The sequence below is a fragment of the Thalassophryne amazonica genome, chromosome 19 (assembly GCF_902500255.1).
Source record: "Thalassophryne amazonica chromosome 19, fThaAma1.1, whole genome shotgun sequence".
Lineage (NCBI taxonomy): Eukaryota > Metazoa > Chordata > Actinopteri > Batrachoidiformes > Batrachoididae > Thalassophryne > Thalassophryne amazonica.
This window is the reverse complement of record NC_047121.1, coordinates 8,025,978-8,045,693: the sequence shown is the minus strand read 5'-3', so window position 1 is coordinate 8,045,693 and position 19,716 is coordinate 8,025,978.

The window sequence follows — 19,716 nt, the reverse complement described above, 5'->3', positions numbered from 1 at the left end:
ACTAACACTGCTCCACTGTCTGCTGTGCGGAGTTACAGCCAAAAATCTGGCAACTTGTCCAGAGACTACACTTGCTGTTTTGATGCAGAGTGCACCAGCAGCCCGCAAGGATAGAATTCAGCAGCACTGCATGGTCTCGGTAACCGCAGCCGCAGAGCTCCGTGGCCACTGAGAGAAGTTTGTATCTTTTTAATGACTTGGATTCTTTGCGGGTCCCGCATCCGTCCCGCAGCGGTAACACCGGATACAGTGAGCGAAGGGAAAGCACACACATTGTGTTCTGCGTGTGTCTGTTTATAAGAATCTTCTCACCTAGAAGAAAAAAAAGAGCACCAACAACTACCCATAACTGTGTTCTTCACTCAGAAAAAGACACCTGCACCGAGGTGTCACTCAGAGGAAAAACACGCTGCGGAGCGACGCCAGGACGAAGAGGCGCGATCAGAGGAACTGTGAAATAAGGGTCAGTCACTATTAATAATTTCTTATGTGTCCAACCTCGTAGGTTGATCATTAAAATTAAATTTGTTAGTTCTAAAAGCCATCATAATTATTTATAGGAAAACATTCTATTTTTATTTCTCAAACAAATGTTTGGGCCTGAAAACAGGTTTTGATCTTTGGTTTCATTCTATAATACTGGACTTATTTTTGTACTAAGGTTTGAACTTTGAGAGTGTTTACACAGGAGAGAAAAGTGAGAAAATGTGTGTAGTGAGGGGTTTTACAGCCTTAAAACATCTATAATAATTGTAAGAAATAACGCTGACTACTTTGTGGATTTCACCTATCGCAGGCTATATATATATATATATATATATATATATATATATATATATATATATATATATATATATATATATATATATATATATATATATATATATATATATATATATATATATATAACCTTCTATAATCATGATCAAATAAGATTACTGGGGTTGATTATATGATTTTAAAAGTCTTATTTCCTGTCATTTGTCTTTAACAAAATCTTAAAAGTTCTACAAATATTTTTGACATTATTCCATTCTGGGTATGATCTTAATGTTCCAAAGTGCAGATCTTTTAGTACTTCCAAATAAAATATTGAAACCCACCACATCATGTTTTTTTAATCGCTGCAACATTAACATCTAAAGGAAAATTTGAGTTCTCTTTTTCATCTTCTGTACATTTTCATGTAATTCAGAGCAACTTAGTTGAATCTTTGAAAACTCTGAAGTGTTCACAGGAATTTTAAGTGAACTTCTGAGACTTTGAACAGAGTGAATAATCATTTCTTATCATCTGGATAATATTGCTTTTATTTGGTTGCAGTGCACAGTCTCACAAGTTCCACAATTTTGCAAGGCAAAATTAAATGTTTGCAGGATGAACTCTAATTAGTACATGTGGTGTGTCACATGCAGAAATTTTGCTCAACATTTAGCATGTTATTCACATTTCAGAACAATGTTTGAGTTTCACTGGTGTGCTGTGAGATCAATGCTCACATTTGCTGCTACATGAATCCAATGCTAAAAACAATCTAAGTAGGAAACTAACTCAGCACTAATCTGTTCAGAAAGGACAAATTAATTAGCTTTAAAGGTCTCTAGCCTTTGATGTGTTCAAAGCCATCATCTGAATGTCAGTGTTTTATGTAACTATTTTCACATCTTGATTTGAGGTTGATATCTGTGTGTTTGCTTTGATGTTGTCCATTTGACATTTTCAGCATTGACTCATCATTAATTCATTGAAATATCTTCTGAGTGATCAGCTGTGAGACGTGTGGAGCAGCCCCCCCCCCCAAAAAAAATGAGCTGTGGAGTGTAGAATGTGCAACATTACTGTTGGTGAATACTTTGTTTAACATCTGAATCACATTGACTGAAGGCATGTGTGTTATTAATTAAAGAGTCTACAGAAAGACATAATGTACGTTCTGGTGCGCGTACAGACCTGTAGCCTTGAAGGAACACTGTCACCAGTTTGCATCACGAAGTTTCAGGACTGAAAAAAATTGATATCAGCACCAGCCACCTGTTTATCCATTCTTTAATTCTGAACTTTGCTATTGTAATTTTTATCTTTTGTCCAGTATTTGCTGTATTTTTGGGCAACATGTTTCTCTCTGTGATTTCTACCTTGACTGTAAGACGGGAGAGCAATGTTGGGCGAAGCAACCTGCTGACCACACTGCAGCCCTGTGGTTTTACCAGTGCAGCGAGCATGTTCTCGCGAATACGATGGATTGAAGTTATCAGCCCCTCCGGGACATCTCGATGTCACGATCAAAACATTTGATGCAAGTTCAACCAATCCCTTTGAATTCTGCCAAACCTTGCAATTTCATAAAAAAAAAAAAAAAAAAAAAAAAAAAAAAAACACCACACATTTTGTGTAAATTTGTTATCCTGCACACTGCTGCATGAGCGGGGTATTGTAATCACTCCTGTGTGTGTGTTCCATTCTTTCCACTACATGAATGGAAAAAATCTATTCATTATTGGTTTTATATGACACCAAAACAGATCCTCATCACTTGATATTTTACTTGAAATTAGACGTGTTTCTTCTTGAAGCAGAACGTGGACACCAGCCGAGCACATAGATGTTTGTTTGTCCACCCCAGCAGTTCACTCCGTCCTGTAGGCAAATTGGAAAAACACCTATAACCTTAGCACATATGTGGAAACACGTTTGTTTTCCTCAGTGAAGTGAAAAAGCACGGACACTCATTTGATTCTTTTTGGTCCCTTCTCTGTGGAGCCCAACTGGCCTTGACTGGCCATTTGAGGCTGCCTCCAAAACAGATCATAGTGTTATAAAAGGTCCAACTTTAGAGCAGAAATAATAGCAGGCTGGTACACAAAATGGTTTTGATGTCTACAGCCTTTTCCCTCCTGCATGGCAGATGTACAGGAGATGAGTTTTTTTCCTAACTCCTTGTTTCATGGTGTTTTAAACATAATGTTATGTACATTTAGGGGCGTGGTCACTTTGAGTGACACCTAATCTGTGCCACTGGGAGAAGCTCTGCATGAGGCCCAGTCACACCTGTGGCTTCTAGCTGTTGTGAAAGGGCAGCACCTGTCCTTTGATAATTTTATTATGAAGAGCTTATTAATATAAGCTTCTACTTTAAGCACATTTCAAACATGCAGTATAAAAGTTGTTACCTCCGCCAAGGAGGTTATGTTTTTTGGTCAGGTTTGTTTGTTTGTTTGTCTGTCTGTCAGCAGGATAACTCAAAAAGCTTTGAACGGATTTTGATGAAATTTTGTGGAGTGGTTGGAAATGACAAGAGGAACAAGTGATTAAATTTTAGTGGTGATCCGGATCACGATCCGGATCCTGATGCTAATGCGTTAGCATGTCTATGGCATTTTCAATGTTAAAAGTTAGCATTAAGCAGTTGCAGCTGTCATCACGTTCAGGTGCATTTGTTTTCAAATTGTAATATTTCTTAAATTTATTTTTGTTTATATATTAATAAGCTAATGATTATTATATACAATTTTAGAGAAAGAGACAAAAAGAAATAGATCACTGTGCCAAGGAGGGAATCTCTTTAGGGTCAGTGACCCTATGGCCTTGTTTAGAGAAGTGTTTCATAAATGTTAAAAAATTCATATATTTGCAGTTTAGTTGAATAATAAATTGAATTTTGTCTCTTATTTGTTTTTGTCTATAAGCACATGCAATATCAATATCAGTGCTCAGATGACAGTAGCTTCTGGGAAAGGTGCAAGTTGCAATAAACTGTGATGCCAAGCGCTAAGGATACATGCTATCCAGTCACAGCAGATGAAACTTTTTTTTTACTACTGAGCAAACATCATTGTTAGACTTTTTTAGGTTCAATGATTCCACGGCATGTAGATGTTATGGCGTCAGTGACCCCATGGCCTTGGCGGAGGTTTGCACTCTCTGAGTGCTTCTAGTTCACAAACACTTTCTGCAGGGCTCCACTTTTGTAGATATGAATATTTTTGAACATTTACCACTCCAACACACATACACTCACATGTCTTTTGCTTCCAAACTCCACTGCAATTTAATTAAAACATTGTGATTTGTACAAAAGTGCACCTTCTTAATGACAAAGTGGAACCAATATTTTACTGGGGAACATTTAGGAGGTTTGTGTTTTATTCAAATATGCTGAAAGCCATTAGAATTTTTTTTGTGACCCCACCCAGGGTTGAACCATGGATCTTTCGTACATCAATCAAATAACTTACTGTACCACTGCACCACACTGGCCGTCAATATGGAGAAATGCGAAATTATTTCAGAGTTTACAACATTTTTTTTTCACAATATACCTAAATGTTCCCAGCAAACACTTCTGCATTGTCACAGCATCATTTTTTATTCATGATGATGCCTCACACATCAGTCAAATGTCTTACTAACGCTCCACACTGGCTCTCAGCACTGGCTCAGTGCTATGTGAACATGTATACATTTTTTGGTCTTTAACATTGTAGCAATACTGTTGGGGGTCTACAAAAATGACCTATCGGCATCATTATCAAAAAGTGACAATCTGACAACAATTTGACAGCGTAGACTTGCTGGCTGGGAACATTGTGGTGTAACATAAAAATACATCATTTGGCAACATCTCTAATCTCTCTGACATTACGATGCCTGTACGTAGTGTTTGCCAATAGTTATACTAAATTGTTTTTTGTTTTGCACCTTTATAAAACTTGTAAGGCTAAAATGCACTCTTGCCATTTTAATTACTTATAGTATCCAGAGAGCACAGACTAATTATACACAGCTATTTCTGTTTTGTTTTTTTACTGCAGACAAACTGTTGTGTTTTGACCATGCAGCCCAAACTGTGTGTGGATTCTCAGCTCCACAGTCAGTAGGGGCTAAAGCTCCTCTCAGCCGGGCTCGTGTTAATACAAGATTTGTGAGGCTCTTGCTACAAGCAAAAGAGAGAGCTAAGGGACAGCAAGCCATCCAGATCAAATGACTCAACTCTCCTGAGCACCATGTGCTGTCACCATGAAGGATGCTTTGCTGATTTGTTTTGACTTGTGAGTGTAAATCTATTAAAAACAAAGCAAGGGGATAAAGCGAAGGATTCCCTGGTTTACACTTATGTTCAAACGGCAGGACTGCACTCTTACATGAAGCGCTTCGTGTTGTTTCTCCGCCGCTGATAGATATCGACTTATTCATTCTGTTGAGCCCATGTGGGTGTTATTGTCAAGCAAGTCATTGACATAACTTGTTTTTCATTTTGTTGATACCTGAACAATTTGTGAAACAAACCCAGCGCACATCTTCGAATGACCTTCATCTACCGTAGAATCATTGGCGCCATCACCACCAACCAAACCCATTATCAGTCAAATCATCGATGGACACGAGAACCCTCAATTTCTTCTATCCATCCTTCCCCGTATATGAATTTGGCTCCCACCAGACTTCCTCTCTCCATCAATAGTTCGGGTGGTTTCACAACTGAAAATCTAGAACAATATCTCCACCGAGGTTCACATTTTAATAGGTTTGTTCCAGTTTGCGGCCACACTAAAAACTTTGCACCACGTTTTTACATCTTGTCATCATTGTGTGTAGACTGCATCTCTCTATACTTTACATTAATTGGTTTGTAGACATGCATGTGTCGGATGTGGGCTTGCTTTCAGTTTTGCAGTAGCACAATCTTACTAATAATGATTGTCAACCATGTCTGTCGCCTCCTCACAGTTCCGTACCATTGCTCAGGGTTACATGGTTAAAACTTTCCCTTAACACCCATGGTGTCCCGTAGGGTGGCCAGAAGGTGTTTAGATCTCAATGCTCGTCTTCCTTCCTCCTGTTTGTTTCTTTTTTCCTCTGTTGTCTAATGGATGTCACTACTATCTCTCTCCTGTCAATGTGAAAATGGATCCGCAGACAACTCAGTTATTTCATTAAAAAAATAATCTTAAGACATTGAGAACAGGAGCTCAGTCCTGATCAACCTGACTTACAGATAAAGCAGCAGGCGAGAGATCGGGGGCGAGCGTACACCCGGGGACTCTCATGTTCATGCTATGCTAAGAGGAGCTGGCGAGCAGGCTGCAGAGTTACACCTTTTATTGTTTTCTGTGTTTGCTGTTTCAAAGTGTCAGCATTGATGCGTTGTGGACCGCAGCGGGGGTTCGAGACCTGAAGCAAAAAAAATTTAAAATTTTGCATGCATGCTTGTCAATTGGGTATTTTTTTGTTGTTGTTGTTTGTTTTCTTTGTACTTTGTAATGTAAATCTATACAAAAATGGATTGCATAGTTTTACCTTTAGGTTTAATGCATCATTGTAATTGTGGGTAAGATTATACGAGGGCTGTCCGTAAAGTATAGGTACTTTTTATTTTTTTCTAAAACTATATGGATTTCATTCATATGTTTTTACGTCAGACATGCTTGAACCCTCGTGCGCATGCGTGAGTTTTTCCACGCCTGTCGGTGACGTCATTCGCCTGTGAGCACTCCTTGTGGGAGGAGTCGTCCAGCCCCTCGTCGGAATTCCTTTGTCTGAGAAGTTGCTGAGAGACTGGCGCTTCGTTTGATCAAAATTTTTTCTAAACCTGTGAGACACATCGAAGTGGACATGGTTCGAAAAATTAAGCTGGTCTTCAGTGAAAATTTTAACAGCTGATGAGAGATTTTGAGGTGATACTGTCGCTTTAAGGACTTCTCACGGTGCGAGACGTCGTGCAGTGCTCTCAGGCAGCGTCATCAGCCTGTTTCAAGCTTAAAACCTCCACATTTCAGGCTCTATTGATCCAGGATGTCGTGAGAGAACAGAGAAGTTTCAGAAGAAGTCGGTTTCAGCATTTTATCCGGATATTCCACTGTTAAAGGAGATTTTTTTAATGAAAGACGTGCAGGCGGATTGCAGCATCGGCTCGCAGCCGCCGCGATGCTCCGCCACAGGAAAAACACCTCTGTCGGAAGCCTTGAGGACAAGTTGGAACATCTCCAGCTGATAAACAATTTCTCATATACTCACTCCACTGAAAGCCATCAAAAGCCGCCTGGATTTTACAAATGGTTATCAACACGGAGGTGTTTTTCCTGTGTCGCCGCACCGCGTCGGCTGCGTCCCGACGCGCGGACCCGTCCGCACGTCTTTCATTAAAAAAATCTCCTTTAACAGTGGAATATCCGGATAAAATGCTGAAACCGACTTCTTCTGAAACTTCTCTGTTCTCCCACGACGTCCTGGATCAATAGAGCCTGAAATGTGGAGGTTTTAAGCTTGAAACAGGCTGATGACGCCGCCTGAGAGCGCAGCGCGACGTCTCGCACCGTGAAAAGTCCTTAAAGCGACAGAATCACCTCAAAATCTCTCATCAGCTGTTAAAATTTTCACTGAAAACCAGCTTAATTTTTCGAACCATGTCCACTTCGATGTGTCTCACAGGTTTAGAAAAAATTTTGATCAAACAAAGCGCCAGTCTCTCAGCAACTTCTCAGACAAAGGAATTCCGACGAGGGGCTGGACGACTCCTCCCACAAGGAGTGCTCACAGGCGAATGACGTCACCGACAGGCGTGGAAAAACTCACGCATGCGCACAAGGGTGCAAGCATGTCTGACGTAAAAACATATGAATGAAATCCATATAGTTTTTGAAAAAAATAAAAAGGACCTATACTTTACGGACAGCCCTCGTATTTGTGCTTAGAATCTTGATCCATGAGACATCACTTATAAAATAGAACGCTGTCCAGTTGACACAAGAAATGATGACAAAGTAAAGCTTTATTTTATGGGTGCAGGTTAAACTTTAGTTGTTTTGATACTCAGTTTTTTTTATTGTTCTCTCTGTAGGTCTACAACAGCATATTAGAACACACAAGGGAACAATTCTCCTTCACCATCCATCTCATCAGTGCCTCTTTGCTGCAGGGAGACGGGTTCACAAAGTACCACACCACATTTCCGGAACATGCCCTCAGCGGCACCTTGAAGGCCTACCTGATGCTCAATGGAAGCAAGCTGAAGACAGAACTCAGTCTCATCTATAGTGCAGCAGATAAAGGAATATTTAGAGCAGAATCCTGCAAATGGTGATACAAGCATTAAATTCAGCACAAATACTCATTCGATATTCCTCTTTTGGAAAAAAACGATTGGCCACTTGAATTTTCAATCGGCGTTCAAATAGGAGTCAATTTTAAAAGATGCTCCAATCATATTGAACACTATACCACATTATTTGTCTGATCATAAAGATTACAAAAAGGTATAGTTTGGACTATCTATGACTGAATGTTAGAGAGTTATGTGATAAAAACAGCAAGAATGGTGACAAAGGTCAGTTTCAATGTGTACAGAGGTCAAAAGTTAAAGTTGCTCCAATTTTGGTAAAAAGTGATGCAAATTATTACTTAACTGGGATTTAAAAAGGAATAGTTTGGACCGTGTGTCATGCTTAGTTATCGCGTTACAAGGTAACATATGTCACATGTTACAGAATCCAATGGACGTTGACCTTTGGAAACCAAACATTCTTTGGAACATTCATCACTGTCAAAACAATTTCATTTATTAACCTTAGCAGTGCAACCAATAATTTGCATCACTTTTTACAAAAATTGCAGCAACTTTAACTTTTGATACCTGTACAAACCGACACAGACCTTTGTCACCATTCTTGCTGTTTTTATGCCATAGAATTCAGTCACAGATAATTCAAACTATACCTTTTTGGAATCTTTATGATCAAATAAATAATGTGGAGTCATTTTCAATTTGATTGGAGCATTTTGAAATTTTGACCCCTGTGTAATTCTTCAGTTGACCCCTCCTTGGTGGCCTATTGAAACCTGTCCATGAACCAGGACAGGTTGAAGGCACTGGACATGCTGTCAACAGAAAAGAAACCGGTGAACGAGATGATGGACTTCACTGAGAAATTTGCTGTCTTGAAAGAAAGGAGGGCAACATTTCTGTTCAAATAGCATCTCTGAATAGTGCTGGGCAGAAATAAAGTAGGTTGTTTTGTCTTTAGTTTGTTCTTTTGTTGCCCCCGTATGAAGTGCTTTTTTATTCTGTTTCCTCCAAATGCCCCCCCCCCCCCCCCCCCACACACACACACACTTAGAATTTTTACCACCAGCCGCCAGTGGAGTGCATACTACTCCCAAGACCGGGAGTGACATGTTTAGCCGCATGTTCTCCTTGAATTGCTGGCTGTCTGAGTGGTGTCCAAAAAATGAGGTGGGCTTCATAGATAATTGGCAAAGCTTCTGGGGAAAACCTGGTCTTGTTAGGAGAGACGGCATCCATCCCACTTTGGATGGAGCAGCTCTCATTTCTAGAAATCTGGCCAATTTTCTTAAATCCTCCAAACCGTGACTATCCAGGGTTGGGACCAGGAAGCAGAGTTGTAGTCTTACACACCTCTCTGCAGCTTCTCTCCCCCTGCCATCCCCTCATTACCCCATCCCCGTAGAGACGGTGCCTGCTCCCAGACCACCAATAACCAGAAAAAATCTATTTAAGCATAAAAATTAAAAAAGAAAAAATAATATAGCACCTTCAACTCCACCACAGACTAAAACAGTTAAATGTGGTCTATTAAACATTAGGTCTCTCTCTTCTAAGTCCCTGTTAGTAAATGATATAATAATTGATCAGCATATTGATTTATTCTGCCTAACAGAAACCTGGTTACAGCAGGATGAATATGTTAGTTTAAATGAGTCAACACCCCCGAGTCACACTAACTGTCAGAATGCTCGTAGCACGGGCCGAGGCGGAGGATTAGCAGCAATCTTCCATTCCAGCTTATTAATTAATCAAAAACCCAGACAGAGCTTTAATTCATTTGAAAGCTTGACTCTTAGTCTTATCCATCCAAATTGGAAGTCCCAAAAACCAGTTTTATTTGTTATTATCTATCGTCCACCTGGTCGTTACTGTGAGTTTCTCTGTGAATTTTCAGACCTTTTGTCTGACTTAGTGCTTAGCTCAGATAAGATAATTATAGTGGGCAATTTTAACATCCACACAGATGCTGAGAATGACAGCCTCAACACTGCATTTAATCTATTATTAGACTCAGTTGGCTTTGCTCAAAATGTAAATGAGTCCACCCACCACTTTAATCATATCTTAGATCTTGTTCTGACTTATGGTATGGAAATTGAAGACTTAACAGTATTCCCTGAAAACTCCCTTCTGTCTGATCATTTCTTAATAACATTTACTCTGATGGACTACCCAGCAGTGGGGAATAAGTTTCATTACACTAGAAGTCTTTCAGAAAGCGCTGTAACTAGGTTTAAGGATATGATTCCTTCTTTATGTTCTCTAATGCCATATACCAACACAGTGCAGAGTAGCTACCTAAACTCTGTAAGTGAGATAGAGTATCTCGTCAATAGTTTTACATCCTCATTGAAGACAACTTTGGATGCTGTAGCTCCTCTGAAAAAGAGAGCTTTAAATCAGAAGTGCCTGACTCCGTGGTATAACTCACAATCTCGCAGCTTAAAGCAGATAACCCGTAAGATGGAGCGGAAATGGCGTCTCACTAATTTAGAAGATCTTCACTTAGCCTGGAAAAAGAGTCTGTTGCTCTATACTAAATCCCTCCGTAAAGCTAGGACATCTTACTACTCATCACTAATTGAAGAAAATAACAACCCCAGGTTTCTTTTCAGCACTGTAGCCAGGCTGACAAAGTCAGAGCTCTATTGAGCCGAGTATTCCTTTAACTAGTAATGACTTCATGACTTTCTTTGCTAATAAAATTTTAACTATTAGAGAAAAAATTACTCAATTTTATTCACTTTATACATGCTTCCCTTAGGCAGTATTATTAGATGGCATTGCTTAAATTTTCATTGTTACACAGATGATACCCAGCTTTATCTATCCATGAAGCCAGAGGACACACACCAATTAGCTAAACTGCAGGATTGTCTTACAGGCATAAAGACATGGATGACCTCTAATTTCCTGCTTTTAAACTCAGATAAAACTGAAGTTATTGTACTTGGCCCCACAAATCTTAGAAACATGGTGTCTAACCAGATCCTTATGTTGGGAAAGTGTCGGTACACGGACCCACAACAGGGGGCGCAAAGGAACGGACAATGGAGTAGGTCAAATAACAACACTTTACTGTTGTGAATGTGCACAACAAATACAACAGATTACAACAATAGATCAGAATCAATTCACAAAGGTGTCGTGTGGGCAGGCTCGAAGATAGGAGACACCTGTCCAAAGCAGAACCAGAACCACACGATTTCCTCCGCCACCAGACCCCGGGAATACTGGAGCCGCCAAGTCCCGAACTCCCAGGTGGCCACTGCCTCCGCGTGTCGGACCTGGTACTGCTGGCGAGGAACAAAAACACAATTAAAGGTGGGCGCGTTTGCAGCCAGTAATCCGCACGGCAGGAAAGCTACCTCCACCTCTCGTTGGAAAAAAGGTCTGTTATCACTCACAAAAATCACAAAAGGTTACTGTCAAGCAGTCAGCTGAGAATATTACCTTCCAGGTAGAACGATATCTCGGCAAAGAGGTGGAGACGTCGTCCTGCTGATGTACCCCTGCTGATTGGTAACAGCTGTTGCAGGTGATGCGTGACAGCTGTCACCCTAGCTGCTCCTGTGAGGCGGCTGCGTCCTCTGGTGCCTGGAGCCCGCACTCCAGGCAGGGTGCCCTCTGGTGGTGGGCCAGCAGTGCCTCCTCTTCTGGCGGCCCACACAACAGGACCCCCCCCTCAACGGGCGCCTCCTGGCGCCCGACCAGGCTTGTCCGGGTGGCGGCGGTAGAAATCGGCCAGGAGGGCCGGGTCCAGGATGAAGCTCCTCTTCACCCAGGAGCGTTCTTCGGGGCCGTACCCCTCCCAGTCCACCAAATACTGGAAGCCCCGGCCCATCCTACGGACATCCAAAAGCCGGCGTACAGTCCAAGCCGGCTCGCCATCGATGATCCGGGCAGGAGGCAGCGCCGGACCCGGAGTACAGAGGGGTGAGGAGTGATGAGGTTTAATCCAGGACACATGAAACACAGGATGGATCCGCAGTGAGGCCGGCAGCCGAAGCCTCACTGCGGCTGGACTGATGACCTTCAGGATCTTGAATGGGCCGATGTAACGGTCCTGTAACTTGGGGGAGTCCACTTGGAGGGGGATGTCCTTTGTGGATAACCACACCTCCTGCCCAGGCCGATACGCAGGGGCCGGGGTCCGCCGACGGTCTGCATGGGCTTTTGCCCTCGTCCGGGCCTTTAGCAAAGCAGAACGGGCGGCACGCCACACCCGACGGCACTTCCGCAGGTGGGCCTGGACCGAGGGCACACCGACCTCTCCCTCAACCACCGGAAACAACGGGGGCTGATACCCCAGACATACCTCAAAAGGGGAGAGGCCGGTGGCTGAAGACACCTGGCTGTTGTGGGCATACTCGATCCAGGCCAAATGGGTACTCCAGGCCGCCGGGTGTGCGGCAGTCACGCAGCGCAAGGCCTGCTCCACCTCCTGGTTTACCCGTTCTGCTTGCCCGTTGGTCTGAGGGTGGTACCCGGACGAGAGACTCACCGTGGCCCCCAGTTCCCAGCAGAAGCTCCTCCAGACTTGCGAGGAGAACTGGGGACCGCGATCGGAGATGATGTCTGTTGGAATCCCATGCAGCCGGACGACGTGGTGGACCAGGAGGTCCGCTGTCTCCTGGGCTGTTGGGAGCTTCGGGAGGGCCACGAAGTGGGCCGCCTTGGAGAATCGGTCCACTATCGTGAGGATGGTGGTGTTACCCTGGGACGGCGGGAGGCCCGTGACAAAATCCAGGCCGATGTGGGACCAGGGGCGATGAGGCACGGGCAGCGGCTGGAGTAAACCTGATGCCCGGCGATGGTCAGCATTGCCCCTGGCGCAGGTGGTGCAGGCCTGGATATAATCCCGGATGTCGGCCTCTAGGGACGCCCACCAGAAGCGCTGCCGGACAACTGCCATGGTTCTTCGCACCCCTGGATGACAGGAGAGCTTGGAGCCGTGACAGAAGTCCAGGACTGCAGCCCTAGCCTCTGGTGGGACGTATAGTTTGTTCTTCGGCCCAGTTCCGGGGTCCGGGCTTCGTGCCAGGGCCTCCCGGACGGTTCTCTCTACGTCCCAGGTGAGGGTGGCCACGATAGTGGACTCCGGGATGATGGGTTCCGGTGGATCCGACAACTCCGCTTTGACTTCATCTTCATGTACCCAGGACAAGGCATCCGATCTCTGGTTCTTGGTCCCGGGACGGTAGGTGATCCGGAAGTCAAAACGGCCGAAGAACAGTGACCAGCGGGCTTGCCTGGGGTTCAGCCGCTTGGCGGTCCTGATATACTCCAGGTTCCGGTGGTCAGTGAAAACTGTGAATGGCACGGACGTTCCCTCCAACAGATGTCTCCACTCTTCAAGAGCCTCTTTCACCGTAAGGAGCTCTCGATTGCCGACGTCATAGTTCCGTTCGGCCGGGGTCAACCTGCGGGAAAAATAGGCACACGGGTGAAGGACCTTATCGGTCTTCCCGCTCTGGGAAAGCACGGCTCCTATCCCTGAGTCCGAGGCGTCCACTTCAACCACTAACTGGCGACTAGGATCGGGCTGCACCAGAACGGGTGCAGACGAGAAGCACCGTTTCAACTCCTTGAACGCGGCATCGCAACGATCCGACCAGGTGAAGGGGACTTTTGGTGAGGTCAGGGCTGTCAGGGGGCTAACTACCTGACTGTAGCCCTTAATGAACCTCCTGTAGAAATTTGCAAAGCCGAGGAACTGTTGCAGCTTCCTACGGCTAGTGGGTTGGGGCCAGTCTCTCACCGCTGCAACCTTGGCCGGATCAGGAGCGACGGAGTTGGGGGAGATGATAAACCCCAGGAAGGACAAAGATGTGCGGTGAAACTCACACTTCTCGCCCTTCACAAACAGCCGGTTCTCCAGCAACCGCTGCAGGACCTGACGTACATGCCGGACATGAGTCTCAGGATCCGGAGAAAAGATGAGTATATCGTCTAGATATACGAAGACGAATCGGTGCAGGAAATCCCGCAAGACATCATTAACCAATGCTTGGAACGTCGCGGGGGTGTTTGTGAGGCCGAACGGCATGACCAGGTACTCAAAGTGACCTAATGGGGTGTTGAATGCCGTCTTCCATTCGTCTCCCTTCCGGATCCGAACCAGGTGATACACATTTCTAAGATCCAGCTTAGTAAAGATTTTGGCTCCATGCAGGGGGGTGAACACGGAATCTAATAATGGCAACGGGTATCGGTTGCGAACCGTAATCTCATTCAGCCCCCTGTAATCAATACATGGACGAAGTCCGCCATCTTTCTTGCCCACAAAAAAGAAACCTGCCCCCATCGGGGAGGTGGAGTTCCGGATCAGCCCGGCAGCTAATGAGTCCCGGATGTAGGTCTCCATTGATTCGCGCTCAGGTCGTGAGAGGTTGTACAGCCTGCTGGACGGGAACTCAGCGCCTGGAACCAAATCAATGGCACAATCGTACGGATGGTGCGGGGGAAGGGTGAGTGCCAGATCCTTGCTGAAGACATCAGCAAGATCGTGGTACTCAACCGGCACTGCCGGCAGATTGGGAGGGACTTTGACCTCCTCCTTAGCCTGGGAACCGGGAGGAACCGAGGATCCTAAACACATCCGATGGCAGGTTTTGCTCCACTGAACCACCACCCCAGACGGCCAATCGATCCGGGGATTGTGCTTTAACATAGAAGAAGTTACAAAAAACTCAATCTCCTCCCGGTGGTTTCCAGACACCACCAGAGTTACTGGTTGTGTCTTGTGTGTGAGTAAAGGGAGGAGGGTGCCATCTAGTGCCCGCACCTGCAATGGCGAAGGAAGCGCCACCAGAGGGAGCCCTACCTCCTTTGCCCATCTGCTGTCTAGCAGATTCCCTTCTGACCCCGTGTCCACCAGTGCTCGGGCTTGAAGGGTTAAATCCCCGCTCAGGATTGTGACTGGGAGTCGTGTCGCAATTTGTGTGTGTCTCACTTGAATGTCTTGACCCCCCCTTAGCCCAGTCTCTAAGGGTGAGTGTTGACGTTTTGGCCGTTTGGGGCAGTCTCTCTGTGTGTGCTCTGTTGAGCTGCAGAGAAAACACTCTCCACGGATCAGCCTCCCCATTTTTGCCCTGTGCGTTTCCCTAACAACGTCACCAGGGGGAGCTGTTGCCCCACAAAGCGCTGCGGCTGTGGAGCGTGGGGAGGGCGGCCCCTTTTCAAACCCGGAAGGGAGAGGGGCGGCGCGTATCCGGTCACGTCCTTCGCCTCGCTCCCGACGGCGTTCCTCTAACCGATTGTCTAATCGTATAACGAGATCAATAAGCCCGTCTAAATCCCGCGGTTCGTCCTTGGCCACCAGGAGCTCCTTCAGGACCAACGACAGTCCGTTTACGAAGGCGGCACGGAGGGCAGTGTTATTCCAGCCGGACCTTGCAGCCGCGATGCGGAAGTCGACTGCATAAACAGCTGCGCTCCGGCGCCCCTGTCTCATTGACAGCAGCATGGCTGAAGCGGTCTCTCCTCTATTTGGGTGATCGAACACTGTTCTGAACTTCCTCACAAACCCATCATATATCAGAAGGAGCCGTGAATTTTGCTCCCAAAGCGCTGTAGCCCAAGCGCGTGCCTTGCCGCGAAGCAGATTAATGACATAAGCTATCTTACTAGCATCAGTCGCGTACATGATGGGACGTTGTGCGAAGACGAGCGAACACTGCATAAGAAAGTCCGCGCACGTCTCCACACAACCTCCGTACGGCTCTGGAGGGCTTATGTATGCTTCCGGGGAAGGTGGGAGGGGTCGTTGAACGACCTGTGGAACATCACTGTTACGCACAGGGTCGACAGGAGGGAGAGCCGCAGCAGTGCCCTGAGGGCGCGCTTCCACCTGCGCGGCGAGAGCCTCCACCCTGCGGTTAAGGAGGACGTTCTGCTCGGTCATTAAATCCAACCGAGCCGTGAAAGCGGTGAGGATCCGCTGCAACTCACCGATCATTCCTCCTGCGGATGCCTGTGCGCCCTGTTCTTCCATTGGCCGTTCAACAGCCGGTTGACGCCCCTCGGGATCCATGACGCTGGCCGAGATATCCTGTTGGGAAAGTGTCGGTACACAGACCCACAACAGGGGGCGCAAAGGAACAGACAATGGAGTAGGTCAAATAACAACACTTTACTGTTGTGAATGTGCACAACAAATACAACAGATTACAACAATAGATCAGAATCAATTCACAAAGGTGTCGTGTGGGCAGGTTCGAAGATAGGAGACACCTGTCCAAAGCAGAACCGGAACCACACGATTTCCTCCGCCACCAGACCCCTGGAATACTGTAGCCGCCAAGTCCCGAACTCCCAGGTGGCCACTGCCTCCGCGTGTCGGACCTGGTACTGCTGGCGAGGAACAAAAACACAATTAAAGGTGGGCGCGTTTGCACCCAGTAATCCGCACGGCAGGAAAGCTACCTCCACCTCTCGTTGGAAAAAAGGTCTGTTATCACTCACAAAAATCACAAAAGGTTACTGTCAAGCAGTCAGCTGAGAATATTACCTTCCAGGTAGAACGATATCTCGGCAAAGAGGTGGAGACGTCGTCCTGCTGATGTACCCCTGCTGATTGGTAACAGCTGTTGCAGGTGATGCGTGACAGCTGTCACCCTAGCTGCTCCTGTGAGGCGGCTGCGCCCTCTGGTGCCTGGAGCCCGCACTCCAGGCAGGGCGCCCTCTGGTGGTGGGCCAGCAGTACCTCCTCTTCTGGCAGCCCACACAACACCTTACTCTGGATGGCATTACCCTGACCTCTAGTAATACTGTGGGAAATCTTGGAGTCATTTTTGATCAGGATATGTCATTCAAAGCGCATATTAAACAAATATGTAGGACTGCTTTTTTGCATTTACGCAATATCTCTAAAATTAGAAAGGTCTTGTCTCAGAGTGATGCTGAAAAACTAATTCATGCATTTATTTCCTCTAGGTTGGACTATTGTAATTCATTATTATCAGGTTGTCCTAAAAGTTCCCTGAAAAGCCTTCAGTTAATTCAAAATGCTGCAGCTAGAGTACTAACGGGGACTAGAAGGAGAAAGCATATCTCACCCATATTGGCCTCCTGTTAATTCTAGAATAGAATTTAAAATTCTTCTTCTTACTTATAAGGTTTTGAATAAACAGGTCTCATCTTATCTTAGGGACCTCATAGTACCATATCACCCCAATAGAGCGCTTCGCTCTCAGACTGCAGGCTTACTTGTAGTTCCTAGGGTTTTTAAGAGTAGAATGGGAGGCAGAGCCTTCAGCTTTCAGGCTCCTCTCCTGTGGAACCAGCTCTCAATTCAGATCAGGGAGACAGACACCCTCTCTACTTTTAAGATTAGGCTTAAAACTTTCCTTTTTGCTAAAGCTTATAGTTAGGGCTGGATCAGGTGACCCTGAACCATCCTTAGTTATGCTGCTATAGACTTAGACTGCTGGGGGGTTCCCATGATGCACTGAGTGTTTCTTTCTCTTTTTGCTCTGTATGCACCACTCTGCATTTAATCATTAGTGATTGATCTCTGCTCCCCTCCACAGCACGTCTTTTTCCTGGTTCTCTCCCTCAGACCCAACCAGTCCCAGCAGAAGACTGCCCCTCCATGAGCCTGGTTCTGCTGGAGGTTTCTTCCTGTTAAAAGGAAGTTTTTCCTTCCCACTGTCGCCAAGGGCTTGCTCACAGGGGGTCGTTTTGACCGTTGGGGTTTTTCCGTAATTATTGTATGACTTTGCCTTACAATATAAAGTGCCTTGGGGCAACTGTTTGTTGTGATTTGGCGCTATATAAATAAAATTGATTGACCATTTCACCCTGATAATCAGAATTCTTTTAAAAAGTTCCTTGCTCTGCCCTTCTATCCAGATCTAACAGGCCTGCTGCTGAAATCTGAGGTGAGCTGCAAAATATTCATAAAATTGGGCAAGACAGAACAAAATGCAGAAGAAAAGTCTCTGCAGTAAAAAATGGTCCTTGTGTCCAAATGAATTTTAATGGGAAGAAACAAACTCCATATTTTCAGCAAAGCATTGTTACTCCACGCTATCTGTTATGTTTTCGAATTTCATATGAAGACATTTAATCACTTGAATATGATGCAAACACATTGCAATGTATGACATCCACATTGGAATATTGGAAACGGGACTCAGCAGTGGCAAATGTGGACCTAAATTTTCAGCATATCTTAACTGTGCATGCAGTGATGATCCTCCATCATACCCCTTCTTGATCATTTGGATGGGGCGAGAGCAAATAGAAATAAGGCCAACCCTTAACTGATGAAAATGGTTCGCCTTTGTATGCTTCGTATTTAACCAGTAGTTAATGTTTCACTCACCCAAATTTTTTAACCATATGATTCTTTCACCTTGTCACAGGTCATGGGATCGATTCCTTGCCTTTCTGTGAGGAGTTTGCATGTTCTCCCCGTGTCTGCGTGGGTTTCCTCCAGGCACTCCGGTTTCCTCCCACAGTCAAAAACATGCTCATTTAGGATCTGCTCCTTTCTCTGCCCCTGACCAAGGCAGCATCTCTTCATCTGGAGTTGGTCCTCGGGCACCAGACTGTGGCTGCCCACTGCACCTAGTGGTTAGATTGTGTCTAACTAATTAGGATGGGTTAAATGAGGACACGTTTTGTTGTATGCATATATGTGCAATGACAATAAAGATTCTATTATATTCCGTTCATTTGCATCTTTCAGAGTGGCCCGTCTCTGCCAACTGGTGCTGTTGTTGATACCTGTTTGAGGTTTCAGTACATTGGACATAAACAATGATGGATGGCACTGTCCCCTCGAAGGCTATTCTCTCACCATTCACAAAGTTTGCCTCTGTTTTACAATTGCTTGTCTTTGAGGAAGGCTGTGCAGACACTCAGAGTAGTAAAGTATTACCTGGATTTCTGCTCACATCTTCAAAAAAAAAAAAAAAAAAAAAAACATGAGCTATGAAGGGGGGTGGGGGGGGAGTCATAGTAATGCTAGTGGAGAGCTTAAAGTAACCATCTACAAATCCAAATTACCTTTGAAATTTTAACACCGGGGGAGCATTTTGCCCAAGGCTGTAAGATGGTCAACAGTCCTCATTAGAAATATTGACACCTCTATGTTTTAAGCCCAGAATTTTAAATATGTTCAGAATTAAATACAAATGTCTGACACAGGCCCTGAGGCCCATCGAAGAGGACGAGAGTCAGAAGGTTTTTCAGTCACAGATAGCACGGGGAAATCTGAAATCTAACTGGATAAAATCATTCTTATGAGCTGATGTGTAAGCAGCACAACAGACAGAACATTATTTGACTGCTATAAGTAAATGCCAATGAATCTTAAATAAATAAATGCCAGGAAAGATTATTTGCAAAGTACATGTGAATAAAAATACATTTTGTCAAATCCTCATTTTGCTGGCAACTTGCTTCTGACAGATTGTTTGCTGTTGTGACGCTCTTCCAGTCTCTACACGGTTGTATTCGTTTATTTTATTTCTGTTGAACACTTCTTTTGGTTTTTAAGTGTATCTACTGTGAATCCTATTTAAATAAGTCCTCCTGTTGTGAATCGCTAGCGATTAGCTTTCACTAGCGATTAGCTGTCGCTAGTGGTTAGCTTTTGCTAGCAGTTAACTTGCATTAGCTAGGTTGACTTCCCCCCATTTGTT